General features: G+C 43.2%; 2 long non-coding RNA genes across 2 annotated transcripts in view; one reads left to right on the forward strand and one right to left on the reverse strand.

Moving 5' to 3' along the window:
* Window positions 1-2,049: 2,049 nt before the first annotated feature.
* On the reverse strand, window positions 2,050-6,269 carry Gm14095. The gene is made up of 3 exons (XR_866754.2): window positions 6,159-6,269; window positions 4,980-5,101; window positions 2,050-3,106 (listed from the first exon to the last, which is right to left on the reverse strand). It is a non-coding gene; the product is annotated as a predicted gene 14095 (long non-coding RNA).
* A 4,126-nt stretch (window positions 6,270-10,395) lies between these two features.
* 1700026D11Rik (RIKEN cDNA 1700026D11 gene) overlaps window positions 10,396-24,179 on the forward strand; it is a 33,330-nt gene continuing 19,546 nt past the window's right edge. The window contains exon 1 of the long non-coding RNA NR_028286.1: window positions 10,396-10,631. This is a non-coding gene — a long non-coding RNA (RIKEN cDNA 1700026D11 gene). The remainder of the gene's footprint in view (window positions 10,632-24,179) is intronic.

The raw sequence follows: 24,179 nt of genomic DNA on the forward strand, positions 1-24,179 counted from the left end.
GTTGAACATTTTTTCAGGTGCTTCTCTGCCATTCGGTATTCCTCAGGTGAGAATTCTTTGTTCAGTTCTGAGCCCCATTTTTTAATGGGGTTATTTGATTTTCTGAAGTCCACCTTCTTGAGTTCTTTATATACGTCGGATATTAGTCCCCTATCTGATTTAGGATAGGTAAAGATCCTTTCCCAATCTGTTGGTGGTCTTTTTGTCTTATTGACGGTGTCTTTTGCCTTGCAGAAACTTTGGAGTTTCATTAGGTCCCATTGTCAATTCTCGATCTTACAGTACAAGCCATTGCTGTTCTGCTCAGGAATTTTTCCCCTGTGCCCATATCTTCAAGGCTTTTCCCCACTTTCTCCTCTATAAGTTTCAGTGTCTCTGGTTTTATGTGGAGTTCCTTGATCCACTTAGATTTGATCTTAGTACAAGGAGATAAGTATGGATCGATTCGCACTCTTCTACACGATAACAACCAGTTGTGCCAGCACCAATTGTTGAAAATGCTGTCTTTCTTCCACTGGATGGTTTTAGCTCCCTTGTCGAAGATCAAGTGACCATAGGTGTGTGGGTTCATTTCTGGGTCTTCAATTCTATTTTCCTGGCATATCTTAAAGTTTTCATTTAAAGGCTCCTCACCTCCTTGCTTGAGTTCATTCCTACCTATTATACTTCTTTGAGGAGACTATAAATGAGATTTTTCTACACAGCAACCTTATTATTGGCGTATTTTTAAAAACTACTAATTTTTTTATTATTTTGTATTCTTTTACTATGCTGAGAGTATATGCCACATCTAAGGCATTTCTTTCCTTTAGAAAAATTAATATGGCATTCTTTAGTCCTCGCTTATCTGATCATTCATTTTTAAAGATTCTATTTTCTTTTAATATTCTGTCCAAAATACATGGCCAGATTTTAGTAGAAAGCTGCTTAAACACAGTGTTCTAAATTACAAGACTACCTCTCTGAAGCAGAAAAAAAAATCAAAGTTTTAAATCAAAAGGCAGTTATTTGAGGTCACTGCACTCTTTGAATTACACAATAAACTAATTTCCACAAACACGAGATCACTGTTACCACTAATAGACCACATTTTCCCTCAGGGCACTTTTCTCACAGTGATTGTAGGGGAGAAAACTTGAGTTTTAGCTACAAGGCAAAATATTGTATAAACCCAGTCAGTGCTGCTGGGGTAAGTTTCTTAAGTTGGTAAATGGTACTGAAGAGAGCAGTTTTTATTTGGCAGTAAAAGAAGACTCTTTTATGGGACAGCAAATAACGACGACAGCAAAGAACTCTTCAACTCAGGAAAAAAAAAGGTAAAGATCACTTCTGACCACACCACACTCTCTATCATATCTTCTGACCACACCCTCTGACCACACCACACTCTCTATTATATCTTCTGACCACACCACACACTGTACCATATATTCTGACCACACCCTCTGACCACACCACACACTCTACCATATCTTCTGACCACACCCTCTGACCACACCACACTCTCTACCATATCTTCTGACCACAAATGCCTGGGCCCTTACAGGACACTCAGAGCCTGCCTCACAGGTAGGAGGCAAAGCATATTTGCGTTTTGTGTAATTTTCAGTATGCTTATTTAAAGTATGTCCTGTGAGAATGTTTGACAACATGCAAGGCTTTTGACAGATGGTTCTAGAAATACCATGATGAAGGTGTATAATGTGCAAATATGGATCTGTCACTTGGATTATGATAGTTAATTTAATTCTGATATCCACTCTCTGTGATCTTGTCCAAATTCTTGGGACTTGTGTCCTACCTCCATTCCTACATAATGAACCTCTACTTCATTTTGGTCTCCAGCAAGATCCATTTTCTCATTATTTACCATGATTTATTGAAATGATCTTTTCAAAGCTCAAAATATTTTATGAAACATACAGTTTGACATGATACATCATTTGTTATCATCCTCAGCATCTAATAATTAAAAAACCATTAAAAGATGCCTTGAATGAAATAATCCTTTGGTATTAAAATTATTAAAAAGCATTAGGCCAAAGAGAATTCACCAATGCATAGATGGATTTATTCATTCACGAGTGAAGTGAACTGTTTTTGGCCTTATTAACAAAATCAAATATTTGAGAGCCCATATCTTACAATAAATAAATCCAAATTCTTGAAATCCTAAGGGTTCAGTTTGTCACAGGTCAGTTGTAAGTTGCACACCCAGACTTTCTCACGGTTCTGCAGTTTCTGATAACGGAACATTGAAAACCGCATGCAACCTGGGAGAGAAGCAGCACACTGTGTACTTACCAGGTGATTTGTATGCCATTTTGGTGAATGTGGGATGTATTGATGGAGTTCAAAGTGCTCTTTCCCTATTGGTTTATGTTTATAATATAGAGAAAAACTTTTTTAAACATGGTCCACGTCGCGGGCTGACTTCCTCGAGGCCTTCAGTAGTTTGGGTGCAGGGGAAGGACGCACCCAAACTACCTTGGAGGAGTGATGGAGCGTTTGGCTTTCTCAGAATCAGGGGAGTAGCAGAGGAGTGCTGGAAGTTTGAGAAGTGGGGAATTGACCTGTTCTTTGAGCTCTGTGCTGGAGGTCATCATGAAGATGGAGGGACTGTTCAGCATGTCTGGTTTGGAGCTCTCATTCATCTTTGAAGCTCTGTGGGTCAGAGATCAGGGTATCAGTCTGGTTAACTACCTCTTTAAGTTCCTTGACCACACCCTTCAGGTCACCCAGAACTAATTCCAGACCCCGACAATGATCTTGACCTATTCCTTGACCTTGGTTTTAGAGGATGCTCGTGGATCCTGTAGTAGAGACAATGAGGAAGAGTTTCCTTGGACGTGGCTGACATTCTTTAGGGCTGAGTCGGGGAGGTCAGGACAGGCAGATGAGCAGAGGCTACCATGTGCCTCTGTCCCTGTCTCTGCTCACTGGGGATTCCCACATCTTGGCAGCTTTCTGGGCAGTGGCCGTGGCTGTATAGTCTTCTCAGACCACCAAGACTTCTGGTAGAGTGTTGATAAAGATGATTTCTTTTCTTCCTTTCTCACTTGCTTCCTTTCTATGTCTTTCTCTTGCTAAGCATTCAGTCATGATGCTGAAAGAGAAGTGAGAGTCCTGGCTTTAGGGGAGATGCTCTCAGTGCCTTCTACACTTGGTATAATGTAGGCTATACATTTGGTTTGCCCATCTTTCATTATGTTACGACATGTTCCTTCTACTCCTAGCTTTAACAGAGGATTTTTGTCATGAAAAGATTTGAACTTTGTTAAAATCCTTTCTGATCAATTGTGATGATCATGTGATTTCTGAGCCTACCTCTATATTGAAATGCTATTTTTCTTGGTTTGGGTTTTATTGCTGTGAAGAGACACCATGACCAAGGCAACTCTTGTAAAGACAAACATTTAATTGGGGCTGCCTTAGTGTTTCAGAGGTTCAATCCTTTGTTATCATGGTGGGAGGCAGGGCAGCATCCAGGCAGACACGGTGCTGGAGGAGCCGAGAGTCCTACATCATGATACAAAGGCAGCCAGCGGGAGACTATTTTTTGGCACAGTGTGGAGCCTGAGCACAGGAGACCTCAAAGCCCACCTTCATAGTGACATGCCTCCTCTAAGAAGGCTATACCTCTTCCAATAAGGCCACACCTCCTAATAGTGCCACTCAGGATGGCCAAGCATTCAAATATGTGAATCTATGGGGGCCAAATGTATTCAAACCATCACATTATTACACCGCATGTGCTGAAACATCCTTGTTCCCCTGGAATAAGAATATCCTGTTCATGGTGAGTCACACTTTCTATGTGCTGTTGAATTCAGTTTGCCAGCACTTTACTGAGAGTGTATCTGTGTTTATCAGGAAAAGACGATCTATAGTTTTTGTCTTTATCCAGCTTTAGTCTCGGGGTAATACTGGCCACATAGGCTGAGCTTGGAGTGTCCCTTTGTATTTCATGAAATAGCTTGGAGAACATTGCTATTAGTCCTTATTTAGGGATTAGTAGAAGTCGGCTGTGAATGAATCCAGCCTGAGCTCCTGTTTGTTGAGTGGCATGTTACTGCCTTAATTTCATTGTTCACTATAGATCTATGTGGTTCATACCTTCTCAATGTGGAAGGTCATATGTGTGTCTAGAAATCTGTCCATTTCTTTTCTGTTTCCAGGTTTTGGAATACGTGGCAGTTTGGATGAGAAATGTGCTTATAGGCTCAGGCATTTGAGTGTTTGCTCCCCAGTTGGTGGGGAACCGCTTGGGGAAGTTTTGGGAACACAGCCTTGCTGGAGGAAGTTGGTATCCTGGGGTGGGCTTGGAGAGCTCAGAGCCTCACTCTATTTCCTGTTCACTCTTTGCTTAGCACTTGCAGTTCAAGGTGTCAGTTGTCAGCATCCTGTTCTGGCCATCATGCTTGTGACTTGTCATGCATCACTGCTATTATGGACTCTACTATAACCCTCTCAGACTGTGAGCCTAAATAAACTCTTTCTTCTAAAAGTTACCTTGCTCATGGTGTTTCATCACAGCAGCAGAAACTTAACCAATGCAGTATTACACAGCACAGCCCCCCAACAGGCTTTAAAGCTTCTTGGGACTGTGGTTGTATCCTGGGCTAGGACGGACTCTTTTGAGTCAGAGTAGCCCTGGCTTATACTATGGAAGTCTTTGATTCTCCTGTGATCTCGCTTGTGCTATCAGATCCTTTCCTCTCTTTCTGTTTTTGGTATAGACTCTGTCCGTTGTCTCTCTGATTTCTATCAACCTCTGTACCACACAATCATACAAAGGCTGCTACTAATCTGCCATCCTAGTATGACCCCTGTTTTGGTTTGAGTATAGAGTGTCCTCCACAGGCTCATGTGTTTGAACACTTGGTCTCTAGCTGATAGCACCATTTTGAGAGGCTGTGGGACCTTTAGGATGTAGGACCTGTCTCGCTGATGCTAACATCCAGGGAAGGCTATCTTACCTCCAGTTCAGTCTAGATCTTCGCCTGCAGATCTGCTGAGATGTCAAGAGCCCAGCCACAGGCTTCCTCAGCTGAGAAGCAAGCTGCTCCAACCACGTCTTCCTACTAGTGATGCCATGAAGCTATGAAGCCAAAATAAGTCCTCCCTCAGTAACTAATGCATCCCCTATCAAAGTATGGTTTTTAAATGTGTATTGCTTTTAAATATTATTTTCAACATACAGTTTTCCAAAGGTATCTATGGAACCATTGTAATCCAGAGATGATCTGAGTTTATTTCATCCTCTGGCTCCTTTGAGAACCTGACTCTGGGGGCACCTTCGTCTTCTGCTGCCCTCTAGTGGTGACTCCTTTGCCTTCCCCATCCCTCATTAGCATCCCAGGGACTAAAACTGCAGGGATGCATCTTTTTGCTTCCCATTGCTACTTTTGGATGTTCCCTGGACCAATTAATTTAGGACATTTGTCTGAGCAAAGAAAAACAAAATAAAGCAAAAACAGGATCTCAAATCTGGCAGTTCTCAGAATCAGCACAAGTTCTAAGAACTTTAGACAGCAATGCGATCAGACGTTTTAGAAAATTGGAGGTGAGAAACAGACCGTAACTTAACGCCTTAGTCAGCTGCTCAGCTGGTTACCACTCAGTTAATCAGCTACAAGACCCCCTGCACCAACCAGCATGCAACAGATGTGGTTAAACTCAACATCAATTGGATCTTTATTGCTTAGGTGGGAACCTAGGCCACATCCAAGGACTCATCAAGTGTTTTGTGATATATAGTGTCTTACTTTTAGCCCAGGCTGGCACGGGACCCACACAAAGTCCAGACTAACCTTGAACTCTTGACAAGCCTCCTGCTTGTGCTTTCCAAATACTAGGATTAGGTGTGCATAACCAACCCCCAGAAATATTTTTTCTACCTTGTTGCTAAAACCTCCAACTTTGTATATTGTATGGTCTCAATGTGTGTTAGTCAGGATTTTCATATCTGTGACAAAAACTTCAGCAAAATAGTGATTTTTTTTTCAGTGCAAGGTAGTAAACCTGGGGCCTTGTTTATGCAAGCCAGACACTACCACTGGGTCACATCTCTAGGCACTAGGGAGCCTGTGTTTCTGGACTCCATCTTATGGAGAACGTTGTGGTAGTGGAAGCTTGTGGAAGAGCAGGCTGTTTACCTCATGGTGACCAGGAAGCAGGTACATCTTTCAGAAGCCCCCTGTGACCTTAGGTCCCATCTACTGAAGTTTCCAATCACATCTCAAATGGCATCAGCAAGTGAAGATAAACTGTTCAACACAAGAGCATGCAGGAAATATTGTGTGAAATCCACAGCAGAATATATCAAACCAAACCTACATGGCCATCACCTACCCCTGGAGTGTCATATTTTGAGGGGACATCTCTATTCTCAATATTCTCCTTGGTACTATTCCTGTCTGGCTGTTTGGATACTCATATAAATAACCTTCCCAATATCTTAGATCTCTTCTTCCCTCCTGTGGTTTTGACTTTTGACTTTTTAAAGCCATGCTCATCTTTGGTCATGCCAGAGAACTTATTTCCATGACTGCAGATCCCTCAAAACCTCTGCTCTGAAATGACTCCCTCTTGATAGCAGGTGGTTGTATACAACGGTGCCATGGAAACCAAGCCACCGTTGCACACATAGGTGAATGAACGATTAATTTTCTGGAGGAAGAGCTTCAGCTAATATACTTAAAGATCAGGCATGGTGCTACACACCTTTAATCCCAGCCCTTGGGAGCAGAGACAGAAGGATCTCTGTGAGTTCCAGGCCAGCCAGAGCTACACCTTATCTTTAAAAATAAATAAATAAATAAATAAATAAATAAATAAAGCAAGCTTAAAGGAATTAGCTCTAACCAAAAAGGTGGCTGTGCTATGCTCAACAGAAGGGCTGTGATTTGGGGGAAGAGGCTAAAACTTTGGTGATTGTCAATTGGTCATAGGCATGGCTTCAAAAAAATGTTTTCTCAGGCCGTTGGGTTGGCTCTTTGGATAAAGGCACTTGTTGCCAAGTTTGATGACTTGAGTTTGATCCTGAGAACCCATATGGTAGGCGAGAACTGACTCAAAGTTGTCTTCTGACCTCCACATGCATGCCACGGCATGTACCCAGCGCGCGCGCACACGCGCGCGCACACACACACACACACACACACACACACACACACACACTTTGTGGTTTTTTTCTTCTAAGATCTTAAGACTTGCAGCCATATGAATGGCAGCTTAATCCGGGAATTGCCAGATGCTTCCAGTTGCTACCACCATCTTCTGTGAGCATCTTGTGTCCTAGTTTGGTCTGAGCCTTGTGAAGGACCATCGGTGCTTATGTTAATGAGAAAGCACTAGACAGAGTGAAAGAAATGTGTTTGTTGCAGTGGGCAATAGACCAAATTAATCCTGTGGGAAAGTCTTGCACAACACGTTTCCCAAAAACGTCGTGTTCACGTACTTAAGCAGGGTCTGACTCAAGGGCTGAGGCAGAGTACGTGCAGGTCTGATGTGTAAGTGGATGCCAAGACTTCTGTTAACCGTCTTCATCCATCAGAGATCTGTAAGCACTGCTGAAGAGTACCAGCCTTTACGTTTCTGCAGTCGTCATAACCAAGAAATCAGCATCGGTGTTTGTGGGGAGCATGTGGCGTACCCCTCAGCTGTAGGACCTCCCAGAGCAGCTGTTTCATAGAAATTAATCGAGAGCAAAGGGAAGAAGAGGGTTTCTTTGGTGATGCATCTCCCCTGTCACTCATCTCCATTTGTGTAGCCATGCTAGCTTTAGCTTGGCTTGGACATGAAGGCTCCTAACCTGTAAATGCTGTGACCTGATCTGCTGTTGTATGACAGGGCCATTGAGAGAGTGCAAGGGAAGAGAGGGGAGGAAAAACGGAGTGAGCTGCCCTCCACGGTTAAGCGACTTTCTTTCACTTGCACCTGTCTCCCTCCCAGCACACAAACTCTCACACTTGTTGGTCCTGAGCCCCAAGAGTTCTCTAAGGAGACCTGAGAATTTGAGCCTCCAATCTCCTGAGGGTGCACACCTCCTCTCCTCAGTACTTTGTCCACCCTGCACTTCACAGTCTTTCACTCTGGTCACCTCAGTTGGAAAACTGGCAGGAAGCCAGGGAACTGATCAATACATTGAAAGACTCACTCCCTGTGTCCTGGCAACACTCAGTAGGAGAACCACTTTGATTTTGCCTTTGGAAGATTCAGAATCTGGCAAATCACCTTTATCAATGCTGGCAATAACCCATAGCATAGTCCAAGAGACTTTGAGGGATCTACCATGTACCCCCACCATCTGTGTCTTCCAGTTCACACTACCCCACACCTTTGCCCTTCTTACCTCAGTCAGTGCCACTGCTGGGTGATACCTTGCTTCCTGCCTCTGAGACTGCAGAGCAGAAGCATAGACATTCCTTCCACCCACTTCAGTGCCTCCCAGGAAGTGGCAGGAACCTGTTCCCGGGGAAGTACAGCGCCTCCTTATGGGGCACACACTCTAGAGTTGGGTTGTGTTCTAAAGCCAGCCTTCCACTTGTTCGATGTTTTCTCTAACCTATGCCCTTCATTCCTCTCTACTCAGCCACATACAATCAGGCTGTTGGTTTTCTCACAAGGCAAGAAGAAGAAGAGGAGGAGGAGGAGGAAGGGGGAAGAAGAAGAAAAAGAAGAGGAAGAGAAGGAAAGAAAAAAGGAAGGGAGGGAGGGAGGAGGGAGGGAGGGAGAGAGGAAGGAAGGAAGGAAGGAAGGAAGGAAGGAAGGAAGGAAGGAAGGAAGGAAGGTGGGTGTAGTTAAAAGCCCATGCCAGAAGCTGGGAGATAGCTCAGTAGATGAAGCACTTGATGTACAAGTATGAAGACTGGCATTTAGATCTCCAGGACCCAGGTAAATTCTGGGTGGGCATGGGAGCTCACCTGCAAATTCAGCTCTCTGAGGGTGGAAACAAGGGATCCTAAAGCGAGCTGACTAGCCACACTGGCTGCATTTGGGTTCACTCAAGAAACCCTGCATCAATGAATAAGATGGAAAATCAGCAGAGTCCCAACATCAATCTCAGGCTTCCATATACACAGGTAACATGCTTACATGCATCTATACATGTGTCTATCCCAAGCTAACACATACACACAGTTACACACAAGAGAAGGAAGCCCATGTCACTCTACTTTTCCCAATGACAACCTACCTCATTGCTCTGTCCTTTTGAAATTGTGTATTTGTTTCTCTTCATCCTAGTTCTTGTTGACAATGTAGCATTTTAACTTTTATTGAGATATTACATATATGATTCACATATATTATATTATACACACACATTGTCCATATCAGTCATAAAGATGCATCTTTAATGGGTGTTCAGAAACTTAAGCCCATCCATATAACCAGAACTAGATTTTTAAAAAATGTATGAGAAGCCAGATTCCCAAACTCAACAATGGAAAACCCAACATCTCTATTCAAAACCAGGCAAAACCCTGGATATTTCACTAAAGAGTATTAAAATGGCCAAACAACACCTGCAAAGGTACTCGATAGACTTTAGGAACATGCACATCAAAGCTAATGAGGCCAAGTTCAGTGGCACACGCTTATAGGAGGATCACCAGTTCAAGGGACATAGTGTAAGCTCTGTAGTATATACCATGTCCTTCAGGGAAGCAAGCAAAGGTTCCTCTTCCCCACATGCCCATGGGTACACAGCCCTCTCCTGCCCTTCACAGCATGCCAGCCTGTGGGGCCATGAGCTGAGATGCAGTCATTGCCTTATTGGGAGGTCTCAGATGCACGTGAAGAAAGGCCTGTTGCTAACAGCAGCTACTGTGGTGGGGTAAATGCTTAGGGAAGGTGACTAAACTCCATCTGAAGCTCAGAGCACCACCTGGATCCCACCCTTCCTGACAGTCACATTTCCAGGTCATCCATGCCTTCCCTTGCCTGATGTGCCTTCAAGCCACCTTGAGTTCCTGGAGCATGAATGTAATGAGGTTCGATGAGATTCCAGCATATTCCTGAGTTTCTAAAACATGTCCTCAAAGAGTAATACCCGATATTTAAAACTCTTCAGTTGGTCATTTTTGAGGACTAGGTAATCTCTGGTGTGTGGCTTACACAGAGGTGGAACATGGTAGCTTATGTGGTGTTCCACATGAGGAAGCTTCTAGAGATGGCCCTGACTTTGAATATGGCAGGATCTTGCAGAGAAGAGCTGCGTGGTCTCTAAGTCCAGAGACAAGTCTATCAGGCATGTACCACACAGCTTCCTATCTCTTCGCGCTGCAGCCTTTAGAGGCCTTTCAGACAGGCAAGCTGGTGAGCCAATCAGAATCATCCAGCAGTTGGTTCCCTGGAAACAGAATCAGTTAAACTGTCAGAGCCCCAACCAGACTGTCTTGCGAATCTGGACAAGATGGCCCTTCTTGAGTCAGTCTGGACTCCAGACTGAGGTGCACTAGTGAGTCAGGGGAATGTTGGTGGAAAGGTGGAAGTCGGGAAGGTGACCAGTGGTCAACAGGCTCAAGCCATCCAGGCACACACACCGTGTGGGTGTGCCCAGCACCTTGGGGGATGAAGCAGCTTCTAGTAGAGGGACTCCCCTGGATGGGAAGCCAACATGCCTGGTAAGAGTGACACACCACACTAAGGTTGCAGCATGCCAGCACCTCCTGGTTCCAGCCATATCCCAGGGATGGATGTTTCTGTGCAGCCTGCCCCCCCCTCCCCATTTTTTTTTTCATTTTGAGTAGTTAGAGACAAGCTGTGATGGGGAGGAAGTGTGTAGAGGAGATCAAAGCACGTGGATGGGGAGGTACTGGGATCTGATCGGTCAGAGAGCAGAGGACCCTGGTCCCTCTGAAAAAGGAGACATGAACCATCAGGGGCTTATGCTCAGCATCTATTGCCAACTAGCAGAGTTTTCCCCCTTTACATCATGGCCTCAAAGGAGAGACAACTGGTGCTGAGCTCAAGTTCAATCTTAAAGGCACACACACCCATAGAGATATAGTCAGACACAGGCAGCTACAGAGACACAAGACTACAGACCCACTGTACTCTTCCCTGTGCAACAGGAAAGAGCATATGGCAGGCAAGCCTTCAGGAAGCGTTTTGTGAAGGAGTGCTCTGGGATCCACTTGGGCCCCCTCCATGTCAGAGTGAACTCTTGGGAGCTGGGTAGTTAGAAGGGGACTATGAGAATCAAAATTGTTTAAAGTGCAGATTCTAAGAGTGTGCATGAGGCTAGGACATGAGATGTGAGAGCAAGAAGAGGGGGTCCCATGTGGAAATGGGGCTCACAGCCCATCTGTGTCAGAGGGCTGCAGGCATTTACATATAAACTGGAAACACTGCCCAGGACAGAGAAGGAACTCCTCCATGCTGCACATCTCACAGTGTCACTGTCCCCCTCTGTGGTGTCTCTGTGTTGTCAGCACTTGCAGCCAGCCAGGTTCTTCCTTCCTCTGAGATGGTTGCCCTCAGCAGTCCTCTTTTGGGGACTGATATGTTCCCTGGGGACAATGGTCAAGACACCTGTCCCTCCCTCGTACCTCTCAGCCTAGCAGAGATGAGGACTGAGATCCAAATCCACAGATAGTTAGGACTTTGGTCTCAAAAGGAAAGACAAAAATATCCTCCTCATCTATCTGGGTAGGAGGCTCTGGGGATGGTACCCAGACTGGGGGAAACTCTGCTACCCCACAATCCATTAATGTCCCAAAACTCAGCAGACCTTTCAGATACCCAGGACAAACATGCTGAGAAAGAACTCAAGGAAAAAGATTCAATTCACAATCTCAACCAATCAAAACCAAAACCAAAACAAATCAACCAGCCAAACAAAACCCATTTGGGATAAAAGTGTAGCGGAGGAAGTAAAAGACTCTATAAATACTCAAGAGAAAAATGGAAAACACTTGATGGTAGAAAAAAAAAACATACCATGGATTAGAAGAATGGACGCTGTGAAAATGTCCGCCTTGCCAAAAGCAATCTACAGACACAGTCACTGTAAATCAAACCCCAACAGAGCTAGAAAAGAAAGAATCCTAAATGTCATATGGAGAGTGGCATGGCAGGAGGCAAGGACATGAATGCCCCTCCCCTGTCTTCTAGTATCTGTCAGAGATGTCTATGGGACCGTGGCTAACATGCATCTCTCTGTCTGTGCCCAGGGGCTACACACCCTTGAGGTGACCAGCCAGAAGGTCATCCATTGCCCTGATGATATAGGCTGTGTGCTAAGCAACAGATGTAGAACAACCCTAAGGCATTGTTAATACTGTTCCAATCTTTAGCAGAAGGGCCTTGATGCGAACTCCTATGTTCTCCAATAAAGCCTCTTTGCCAGGCCCAAACACCTCAAAAACAAACAAACAAACAAACTACACAGAAGCACCAAAAACTCCAGATAAAGCGACCCTGAGGGAAACTAATGTTTGCGGTACCACCATTTCTGCTTTCGATCTGTACTACAAAGCCATAGTAGCAAAAGCAGCATGGAGCCGGCACAGACACTGGCATGGAGAGCAGAAGAATAGAGTAATGGAGCCAGATGTAAACCTGTATAGCCATAGTAACCTGAGTTTTGACAAAGATGCAGAAAATACATCTTGGGAAGACGGCCTCTTTAGAAAGCACACTGGGGAAATAGGACATCATGTGTAGAAGAATGGAACTAGATCTCAAAAGCTTGCCCTGCACAGAAATCAAATCCAACTGGATCACAGACCTGAACTCTGACACCATTAAAAGAAAAAGATAGAGAAAACCCTGCAAGATGGAAGCACAAGCTAGGACTTCATCACCAGGATGCCTGTCACTCAGGAAATTAGACCAAAAGCTGATAAATGGGATCATATGAAATTCAAAAGCTTGTCTATAGCAAAGGAAATGAGTAAGCAAAGAGACGGTCCACAGAACAGGATAAATTCTCTGTTAGTTACACATCTGACGGAAAGTATCCAGACTAAGCAAAGAATTAAAAAACTAAAGAAATCAACTCAGTAAATGGGCTACTAGAAGGAACGGCTCCTAAAGCTTGAGACCCAAATGGTCAGTAACCATGAAAGCTGCCCACCACATGCCCATCAGTGAAATGCAAGCCAAAGCCACACTGAGATTCCATCTCACTCCCTTAGAATGGCTGTCATTAAGAAAGTATTAACATTCAGGAGTGGTGGTGCACGCCTTTAATCCTTATACTAAGAAGGCAGAGGAAGATGGATTGATCTCTGAGTTTGAGGCCAGCCTGGTCTACACAGTGAGTTCCAAAACAGCCAGGACCATGTAGAGACACCCTGTATCAAAAAGAAAAAGAAAAGAAAAAAAAGAAAAGGGGAAAAAAGGAAGGAAGAAAGAAAAGAAAAAAAGAAAAAGAAAAGGAAAAAGAAAAAGAAAGGAAGGAAGGAAGAAAAGAAAGAGAAGAAGAAGAAGATGAAGAAGAAGAAGAAGAAGAAGAAGAAGAAGAAGAAGAAGAGAAAAAGAAAATGAAAAAGAAAAAGAAAAAGGAAAAGGAAAAGAAAAAGAAAAAGAAAAAGAAAAAGAAAAAGAAGAATCAATAACCAATTGGTAAGGATGTGGCCAAGGGAAAAGATATTTGCACTTCAGATGGCAATGTAAAGTAGATCAACAACCATGGAAGTCAGTATGAATAGCCTTGTGCGGCGTTCCCTATAATGGATTGCCTGAGGAAGAGAAGACTAGGGCCTGGTTTACTGATGGTTCTGCACATTATGCAAGTACCATGCAGAGGTAGACAGCTGTAGCCTCACAGCCCTGAAAGCCAGGTGAAGGGAAATCTTTGCAGTGGGCAGAACTTCGGACAGTACACATGGTCATACATTTTATTTGGAAGGAGAAACGGCTAGATGTGTGATTGCTCACTGATTCGTGAGCTGTAGCCAATGGATTGGCTGGATGGTCAGAGACTCGGGAAGAATAGGACTGGAAAATTGGTGAGACTTGTGTGAAAGAAGTATGTGGCTAAATCTCTCCAAATGGGCAAAGGGTGTGAAGGTACTTGTGTCTCTTGTAAAAGCTTATCAAAAAGTGACTTCAGCTGTGGGGGAGTTTAGTAATCGAGTAGATTGGACGAACCATTCTATTGACAGTAAGCCTCTTTCTCATCCACTCCTGCCATCCATTCAGCCGTCCTAGTAGGCCTATGAACAAAGTGGCAATGGTGGCAGAGCATGGGATCAATAACACGGATTGCCACTCACCAAGGCTGACCTGGCTACAGTTGCTGCCGAGTTCCAGATCTGCCAACAGCAGAGACCAACACTGAGACCCAGATATAGATAGCACCTTCCATTAGGGTGACCAGCCGGTTGACCTGGAGGCAGGTTGACTACATTGGAGCACTTCTTTTGTAGAAAGGGCTACACATTGATCTTACTGGAGTAGATACTTATTCTGATCATGGGTTTGCCTTTCCTAGATGTAATGCTTCTGCCAGAACCACTGTACATGGACTTATAGAATATCTCATGGTATTCCATACATATTGCTTCTTTCCAAGAAACTCATATCACAGCCAGAGAAGTGTGATAGTGGGCCCAAGATCATGGAACCCCCGGGTCTTATACTATCTTGAAGTAGCTGTCATGATAGAAAGACAGAACAGCCTTTTGAAGGCACTGTTCCAGCACCAATTAGGAGGCCGCAGCATGGAGAGTTAAGCTGGGTTCTTTAGAAGGAGGTATATGCTTTGAATCAGTGTCCGATAAATGGTACAGTTTCTCTCTTTGCTATATTTTGTTAAGAATATGTTTGTACAGATATAGCCAGGATCCACAGGACTAGGAATCAAGGAGTGGAAAAGGGAATAGTTCCACTTACTATCACCTCTAGAGACCCACTAGGAACATGTTTGCTTCCCGTTCCCATAGTCTTAAGTTCTGATGGCCTAGAAGTTTTGGTTCCAGAGAGGGCTGTGTTCCTTCCAGGAGATACAACATCCCAGTTCCATTGAACTGGAAGCTCAGACTTCCCCCTGGTCACTTTGGGCTTATGATAACCTTTAAGCTAACAGGCTAAGACAGGAATAACAGTGTTAGGAGGAGTGATTGAACCACACTACCAAGAGGACATTGTATTCCTTCTTCATAATCTAAGTAAGAAAGATGAAGTCTGGAGCACAGTTTCTCAAACAGTGTGGGTCACAACCCCTTCTGGGGAAACAAAGGACCCTTTCACAGGAGTCACCTAAGACCGTCAGAAGACACACATATTTACATTGTGGTTCATAACAATAGCAAAATTACTGCCAGGAAGTGGCAATGAAAATTGTTTTATGGTTGGGGTCACCATAACACAAGGAACTGTATTGAAGGACTGAAGCATTAGGAAGGTTGAGAACCACTGCTTTAGGGCGTCTCTCCATGGTGATACCGTGTCTTGTGATTAAAGTCGATGGGAAACTGCATCAGCCTAATTCAGGCAGGATGATGAAGGGCACAGGCCATTTAGACCATGGAGAAGGTGTGGGTCGCTTCTCCAGGAAAAGAGCCAAGACCTGCTGAGGTGCTTGCTGGGGATGGAGGAAATACCAAATGGGTAGGATCGAAAGCTAAGGCCATGTGACCAGCTACAGAAATGAGTGTTTGCTATATTTTGTTAAGAATATGTTTGTACAGATATTCACATTTTCATCCCTTGATTTCTTTATCATGTAATGTTACATCAATTAAGAGAATATCAGTGATTATCCTATTTAAGTTTGAGATACTAAAAGAATGTCTCTCAAGGAGAATTGTCGTCTAGTCTAAATGTATAATGTGTTTGTGCTCGTATGAGGGATAGTTGTATCACGTTAGACATAACTATGACCTGGTTGCTGCTTTTATTTAGAAAGAAGCATAACCTAGGAGATGTGATTGTGGGTCAGCTTGGCAGTGAATGGACTTGTGATGCCTGTCTTGGTTGTCAATTTTCGTACATCTGGATTAAAACCCAAACAGCTGGGTACACCTGTGAGGAAATTTGTCCTTAATTAAATCAATTGAAGTGTGAAGATCCACTTCAACTATATCTAATCTAGATCTTTGAGGTGGGACAATAAACATTTAATCCAATTCTTTTGAGGTGGTAAGACCTACCTTTAATCTGGGCCATACCTTCTGTGGCAGCCTAAATAAAGGACACAGAAGAAGAAAGCTTGCTTGCTCTTTGCCTGCTTGCTCTCACTCTCACTAGCAAGTCCATTCCTTCACTGGCATTACAGCCTACTTCTTTAGGGATTGCAGTGTATACTGAAGACCAACTGAGACATCTAACTTCATGAACTGAACAATTACTGGATTCTTGGACCTTCGGTTAGAAGGTAGCCATTATTGTATTAGCTAGACCACAGTCCATAAGCCATCCTAATAACTCCCCTTGATTGATTGATTGTTTGATTGATTGATCATACATACATACATACATACATACATACATACATACATGCATACATACATACATACATAGACAGACAGACAGACAGACAGGTAGGTAGATTGATTTATTCTATAAGTTCTGTTTCTCTAGAGAACATTGACCAATACACCATGTGACTATCTGCACCCCTTCTGGTTATTCAGCCAAAGGACAACACATCACAGAGATACTTGTGCATCAAGTTTACTGCAGCACCATTCATAATAGCTAAGCTATACAACCAATATAGGTGTCCATCAACAGAGATATAGTGTGATGACTATTCTTAGTTGTCAATTTGATTGCATCTGGCATGAACTACAATCCAGAAATGGAGGGAACCCTTGTGAGACTGTTTGTTTGTTTGTTTGTTTGTTTTGAAGTGGGTGAATTCACTTTCAGTCCAGGCCTTTGAGATAGGAGGACTCATCTTTAATCTGGATCTTGAGGGAGGAAGACACACCTTTAACCTAGGCCACACCTTCTTATGGAAGAGTACATAAGGACATGGAAGCAGGAAGCTTTTGCTCTTTGCCTGTTTGCTCCCTCACCTTGCTAGCAAGTCCGTTTCTTCACTGGTATTAAAGCCTACTTCCTTGGGATTCCAGCTTATACTGAAGACCAGCTGAGACATCCAGCTTTGTGGACTGAACAACTTCTGGATTCTTGCACTTTCTGTTCATGTTCATAGCCTGCCATTGTTGGACTAGCTACTAGCTGAATCACAGCGTGTAAGTCAGTCTAATAAATTCCATATATGTAGGTATGGAGGGAGGGAGGGAGAGAGAGATTGAGTCTATAAGTTTGGTTTCTCTAGAGAAGCCTGACTAATACAGATAGGCACATGTGGTATGTATGCATAATAGAATACATTTCAGCAGCCATAAAGAATGAAGTCATGCCATCTGCTGGAAGATGGACGTAACTGGAGATAATAAGAACAAGCGAGTCATGCCTGTTCAGAAAGTCAGTGTGTTATGGTTCCTAGATCTAGAACACATGATATATAATCATGTGTAACATGACAAGAAAGTAGACATAAAACTATCTAGGAAAGAGTATAATTGATGCTCAGCTGTTTAGAAAGCACAGTGTTCCTACAGAGGACCTGGGTTCAGTCCTCAGCCCCCACATCAGGAGGCTCGCAAGTATCTATAACTCTAGTTCCAGGGGATCCAGTGCTCTCTGGCCTCCACAGACATGCACCCATACAATTGGTGCACATTAACTTATACAGGTACGGGCTGGAGAGATGGCTCAGTGGTTAGCACGTTAACTTATACAGGCCCGGGCTGGAGAGATGGCTCAGTGGTTAAGAACACTGACTGCTCTTTCAGAGGTCCTGAGTTCCAAGTCCCAGCAACCACATGGTGGTTCACAATCATTTGTAATGGGATCTGATGCCCTCTTCTGGTGTGTCTGAAGACAGCTACAGTGTACTTATATGCATAAAATAATTCTTTTAAAAAAACGTATACAGGTACACTCACATGCAGACATACACATAATAGAAATACAATAAATATTTAAAAAACAAAAACTGTTAGAGGGCTAAGGGGATTAATAAGAAGTGGGGGTGAGAAAAAGAGAGTGATCATGGATTCTGAGGGTAAAATACACTAAACATGCAACTATACGTGCACAAAAGCTAAAAATAACCTGCCAAAGACTTGAGCCCTTCCTGCCTTCTGTAGTTCTTTTTGCATAGAGGCAGGGAGGCCCAACTCTCACCCCAGCCCCACACCCACACCCACACCCACACCCACACCCACCAGCGCACACCTGTTCTCATGCCCAGCTGGTGTGCCACCACCAGCTCCATCTACCTCTGTCACTGGCCTTTAGTAGCTTGTGTTCCATGCCTGCCTTACACCCCACCCCACCCTCCTCTTTATTTAGGACATCCCAAGTTCTTACGGAAAATTCCACCAGCACTCACTAGCATAAGGAGAAGTCCTAAGCACCTCCCCAGAATCCTGAGACTGAGTGTAAGAATCCTAAAGCTCTATGGAACGTCTGCTCCTGGGATTAGCAATTCAAAACAATCAGTTTGAACTGAGCTGGGACGACTCCTAGAACTCCATTTGAACATCAACACTGGATTGCCTGAAGACTGAACCCTAGGCCCCAGGTCAACCACCTGACAAAGTAAGATAGCAGGAAAGGGCTTCACTCAACAAATGGGAGGCAAGATGCCATATCAAAAAATGCCAATGACCGAGCTCCGGTTGCTTAGGCCCTATTGCAACATACTAACATAAACAAATCAGTTTTGGTTAAAAAATATTAGTACTCTTATGGTAATGGCCCCTGCTGAGAAAAGATGATGTACAAGACAATGATTTCAAAATAGCACCAATAAAAGACCTCAAAGAGGATGCTAGAATGAAGATACAAAAGTATGGTTGAATGAATGAATGGAAAAATACAAGATATAAAATCAAAATTTAATAAAGAGAATCTCTCAAAAAATCCAAAATGTATGCTTGCCTCAGAAGCACATGTACTAAAGTTGGAACCATGCAGAGAAGACTGCATGAGGATGGTGTACTGGCTGGTGTTATGTCAACTTGACACAAGCTAGAGTCATCAGAGACGAAGGAACCTCAATTGAGAAAAGGTATCGATAAGATCTGGCTATAAGGCATTTTCTTAATTAGTGATCACTAGGGGAGGACCCAGCCCATTGTGCATGGTGCCATACTTGGGTTGGTGGTCTTGGGTTCTATAAGAAAGCAGGCTGAGTAAGCCAAGGAGAGCAAGCCAGAAATCAGCACCCCACCCCACACCCTTGGTCTCTCAACAGCTCCTACCTCCATGTTCTTTTCCTGTTTGAGTTCCTGTTCTGCATTCTTTCAGTGGTAGACTATAATGTGGACGTGTAAGCCCAATTAATCCTTTCCTCCTCAATTTGCTTTTTGGTCATGGTGTTTTGTCGAAGCAATAGAAACCCTAATCAAGGGCTGGTGAGATGGCTTAGGGGATAAGAACACTGACTGCTCTTCCAAAGGTCCTGAGTTCAAATCCCAGCAACAACCCATAATGAGATCTGATGCCCTCTTCTGGTACATCTGGAGACAAGTACAGTGTATTTATATATAATAATAAATAAACCTTTGGGTTGGAACAAGTGGGACTAAGTGAGCGGTGCCAACAGAGTGAGTGGGATTGACCGGAGCAAGCAAAGGTCCTAAATTCAACTCCCAACAACCACGTGAAGGCTGTAAGCCTTCACGTGGTATACTTCACAGCCTGAGTATACTCACAGCCTTCACAGCCTGAGTATACTGTACAGCTACAGTATACTCATATGCATAAACAAACAAACAAACAAATCTTTAAAAAAAAAACCCTCACCAAGACAGATGACACATAAATTCATGTGTTCTATAGATGGAAGAAAAAAGACACAGTGAAAACTTGAAAAGTCCAGGAATTCAGATACAATGTTCAGAGTAAATTCTGACCAGTAGATTGGATAGAACAGAAAAGTGAACATTGGGTCTTGAAGACAGGTGGAAGAATTGGATACCCTGGTCAAAATGGCAAATATAATAAACCAAGAACAGAGCATGCAGGAATTCTGGGACCCTAAGTATAAAAGACAAAACCTATGAATAATAGGTGTCAAAGTGGGGAAGATCCAGGTCAGGGCAGAGAAAATACTTTCAGTATTAAAAATTATAGAAGAAACTTCTCTAATCTAAGGAAAGAGATGCCCATCAAGGTCTGAGAGGTATACAAACACCAAATAGGATCAGGAAAAACAAAAAAAAAAAACACAATAAAAAACACTAACTGTACAGAATGAAGGCAGCAAGAAAGATCAAATCACAGGTAAATAAATGCAGGTCCATCTGAATCACAGCAGACATTTCAGTGGAGACCATGAAAGCCAGAAAGGATTGAACCAATGTTCCACAAATTATAAAAGGCTACAAATGCCTGTCAGGCTACTATACCCAGTAAAACTAACAGTCCCACTTGAAGGAAAAAGGAAAATGTTTTCTCTGTTAAAAACAAGTTTAAGAAATTCTTGACAAGCCAGTTCTACAAAAGATACTGAAAAGAATACTTAGATCTTAAAAAAAAAAAAAAGGTTATAAACACACCCCGATATATACAAGTAACAAACAATTCCAGAACACTGAATAAAAAGATGTCTAACACGGTACCATAAAGCAACAAAATGTCAGAAATTCATACATACTGTTTAATAATAACTCTTTGCACGTGGGTATTTTGCTTGTAATTATGTATCGCATACATGCTGTACCCGTGAATGCCAGAAGAAGACACCAGGTGCCCTAGAACCGGTTATGCAGACAATTGTGAGCCATAGTGTGGATGCTGGGACTCAGACATTCGTCCACTGTTCTTAACCACTTAACCATCTGTCCAGCCCCAGTAACTCTTAATGTTGATGGTCTCAACCACCAATAAAGAGACACAGAATAATAGACTTGAAGTGGAAATTTCAGGCTGTGTCATGTGATGCAGACTCACATGATGTTTTGGTGAAGCAGGCTCATGTGATGTTTTGCTGAGGCACGACCTGTGAGAGGACATGTGATATTTGGAGAGAGAATAAATAGGACTCAGCGTACAGTGGCCGGGGGCTTGCATAGCTCACTTCACTGATCTTCACTTCGCTGAGAGAGGCACAGCAGAGAACTCCTGGCATTCTTGCTGGTCCTGGTCGATCCCTCTGACTTGCACCGGTGCAAGGGACTCTGGTGTCTTCTTTTGACTTACACATGCACCAGGTTCAATATACTAGATATACAAACATGCAGGCAAAACACTCAATATACATAAAATAAATCTTTTTTTTCTTTTTTGAGACAGGGTTTCTTTGCGTAGCATTGGCTGTCCTGGAACTAGCTTTGTAGACCAGGTAGGCCTTGAACTCACAGAGATCTGCCTGCCTCTACCTCCTAAGTGCTGGGATTGAAGGCATGTGTGCTGCCATTACCACCCAGCCATAAAGTAAATCTTAAAATACATATATATATATATATATATATATATATATATATATATATATGTAAAAGTATTTTGGAATAGATATAATCAGAGAATTCAAAGACTTATACCATAAAAACTTTAAGATACTGAAAAAAGAACTTAAGAGATACCATACTCATAGATTGGCAAGATTAATATCATGAGAATGACTATCCTACCAAAAGCAATTTACAGATTCAATGCAATCCCCATCAACATTCCAACTCAATCCTTTCACAGAAGTTGGGTGGGGAGGACACCTTAAACTTTGTCTTAGTTTGGGTTTCTCTTGCTGTGAAGAGACACCATGACCATGGCAACTCTTATAAGGAAACATTTAAATGGGGCTGGCTTACAGTTCAGAGGGCTAGCCCATTATCAGGATGGGAACCATGGTGGCACATAGGCAGACATAGTGCTGAAGAAATTAGCTGAGAGTTCTACATCTAGATCTGCAGGCAGCAGGAAGAGAGAGAGAGTGACAATGGGCCTGGCTTGAGCATCTGAAACCACAAAGCCCATCCCCAGTGACATGCTTCCTCCAACAAGGCCACAGCTCCTAATAGTTCCACTTTCTATGGCCTATGGGGACCATTTTCTTTCAAACTACGACAATATGGAAATACAAAAGACCCAGCGTAGAAAAAGCAATCCCAAACAACAAATCTGAGAAAAGTGTCATTGTCTAGATTTCAAGTTATACCTCTGTGATGGTTTGTATATGTTTGGCCCAGGGAGTGGCCCAATTAGAAGATGTGGCCCCGTTGGAGTAGGTGTGGCCTTGTTGGAGTAGGTGTGTCACTGTGGGTGTGAGAAATAAGACCCTCATCCTGGCTGCCTGGAAGCCAATATTCTGCTAGCAGTCTTCATATGAAGATATAGAACTCTCAACAACTCCTACACCATGCCTGCCCAGACACTGTTGCGCTCCTGCCTTAATGATAATGGACTGAACCTCTGAACCTGTAAGCCAGCCCCAACTATATGTTGTCCTTATAAGAGCTGCCTTGGTCATGGTGTCTGTTCACAGCAGTAAAACCCTAGCAAAGACAACAGCAGAGCTATCATAATGAAAACACCATAGTAGTGACATAAAAATAGACACATTGATTAAGGTGCTAGAATGGAGGATCCACAGACAAACCCTACAGCCACCTTAGTGTTGACAGTAAGCTAACAGTACACTTTGGAGAAATGACAACACCTTGAACAAACGATGCTAGTCGATCTGAGCAGCTACTCATAGAAGAATAAACCAATACTCATCTCTGACCCTGCACAAGATTCGACCTCGAGTGTGTTGACAGAAGACCTGACACCCTAACTCTGATAGAGGGAAAAGAAGACTGTTTGAACTTGTCAGCGGACTTCCCAAAAGGGACCCCAGTGCATTAAGATCAACAATTAATAAATGGAACCTTATGAAACTAAAAACTTCTGTACAGCAAAGAACATGAGGCAGCCTCAAAATGGGGGAAGTTTATATTTCCAGCTGTAAATCTGACAGAGGATCAATTCATCTCTCAACCCTAATTTGAGAGGCTTGTCTTTGCAGTGGGTGGTTTTATTAACACCGAGACCAGCAAGTGGCCAAAGTGCAGAGGATAACGCACTGCAGAATTCTCAGCCCTAAAGGGAACACTGTCCCTCTCAAGCCTCAGGATCATTGTAGAAGAGGAGTGGAAACAATGTGACATCCAGAAGCCGCCCATGACAACAAGAAAATATCTAGAAAGTGGAAGCAGGGCAGCTTCACTGTGAACTCAATAGTTAATGATAACACACAAGACCTGTGCAAGCCCAAGTCAGCCTAGAGCCAGTGGGGAGTGGGGAGCTAGGCACACAGCCCCTCCGTAGCTGTGAATAGATTGACAATTAGCTGGTAAAGAAAGTTAGGTTTTTCTAGAGTGTAACACTCGGTAAGTCAACCACTGTCCAGTGGAAGACTGCAGATTCAGGGATATTTGGAGCAGCAGAAATTGGTCTTGAAGGGTTTGGGTTGGGGAAGGGCATACATTTGGGTAATTAAGGAAGAGGGTGGAGCTAAGAAGAGTCGGAGTGAATATAATCAAAACCTTCTACAAAATTCCCAAAGCACTACTAAAAAGATAATGTATAAATATACACACACACATATATGCATATATATGTGTGTATGTGTATACATATATATGTTTTTATATTCTACCACACCTACTATTTTCTAGCCTTTACCATGTAGGCCTTTGCAGAAAACCACAGATCCAAGCTAGAATAGCACAAAAGTTAGAGCAAGTGCCAGCAAAATAATGAACAGTGTGCTCATACACTGGCTTAGGAAATGAAGTGCTGTCATTAGTCTCCAGGGTCTTTGTGTCCCTTCTTCACACCTAGGCAACTATTACCCTGAAGTTAGTGCTGGCAAGTCATTTGCTTTTCTTTATGTTCTACTACACACTGAGATATACTGAGAGAATTCATTGACCACTTCTGCACATCCTTGAAAGTTCCCTGTGGATGACTTGGCATTTCTTTGCTTAATGAGACACACTGAAGTATCTCAAGACTCTATGGGCTGTGAAGTAAGTATTTGTTCATTTCACAGTGTGAGTGAAGGCTAGTGGGGATGGGATACCCTTGTGCCCAGAATCCAGACTCCACAAGAGTGTTCCGCCGGCCTCTGATATCTCTGTATCCATGGATACCAAATATGTAGTTTTTGAGTGGCAAAGGGAGATACAAAGAGGTATCAGACCTAGCATGCA

Source organism: Mus musculus, chromosome 2 (genome assembly GCF_000001635.26).
Source record: "Mus musculus strain C57BL/6J chromosome 2, GRCm38.p6 C57BL/6J".
NCBI lineage: Eukaryota > Metazoa > Chordata > Mammalia > Rodentia > Muridae > Mus > Mus musculus.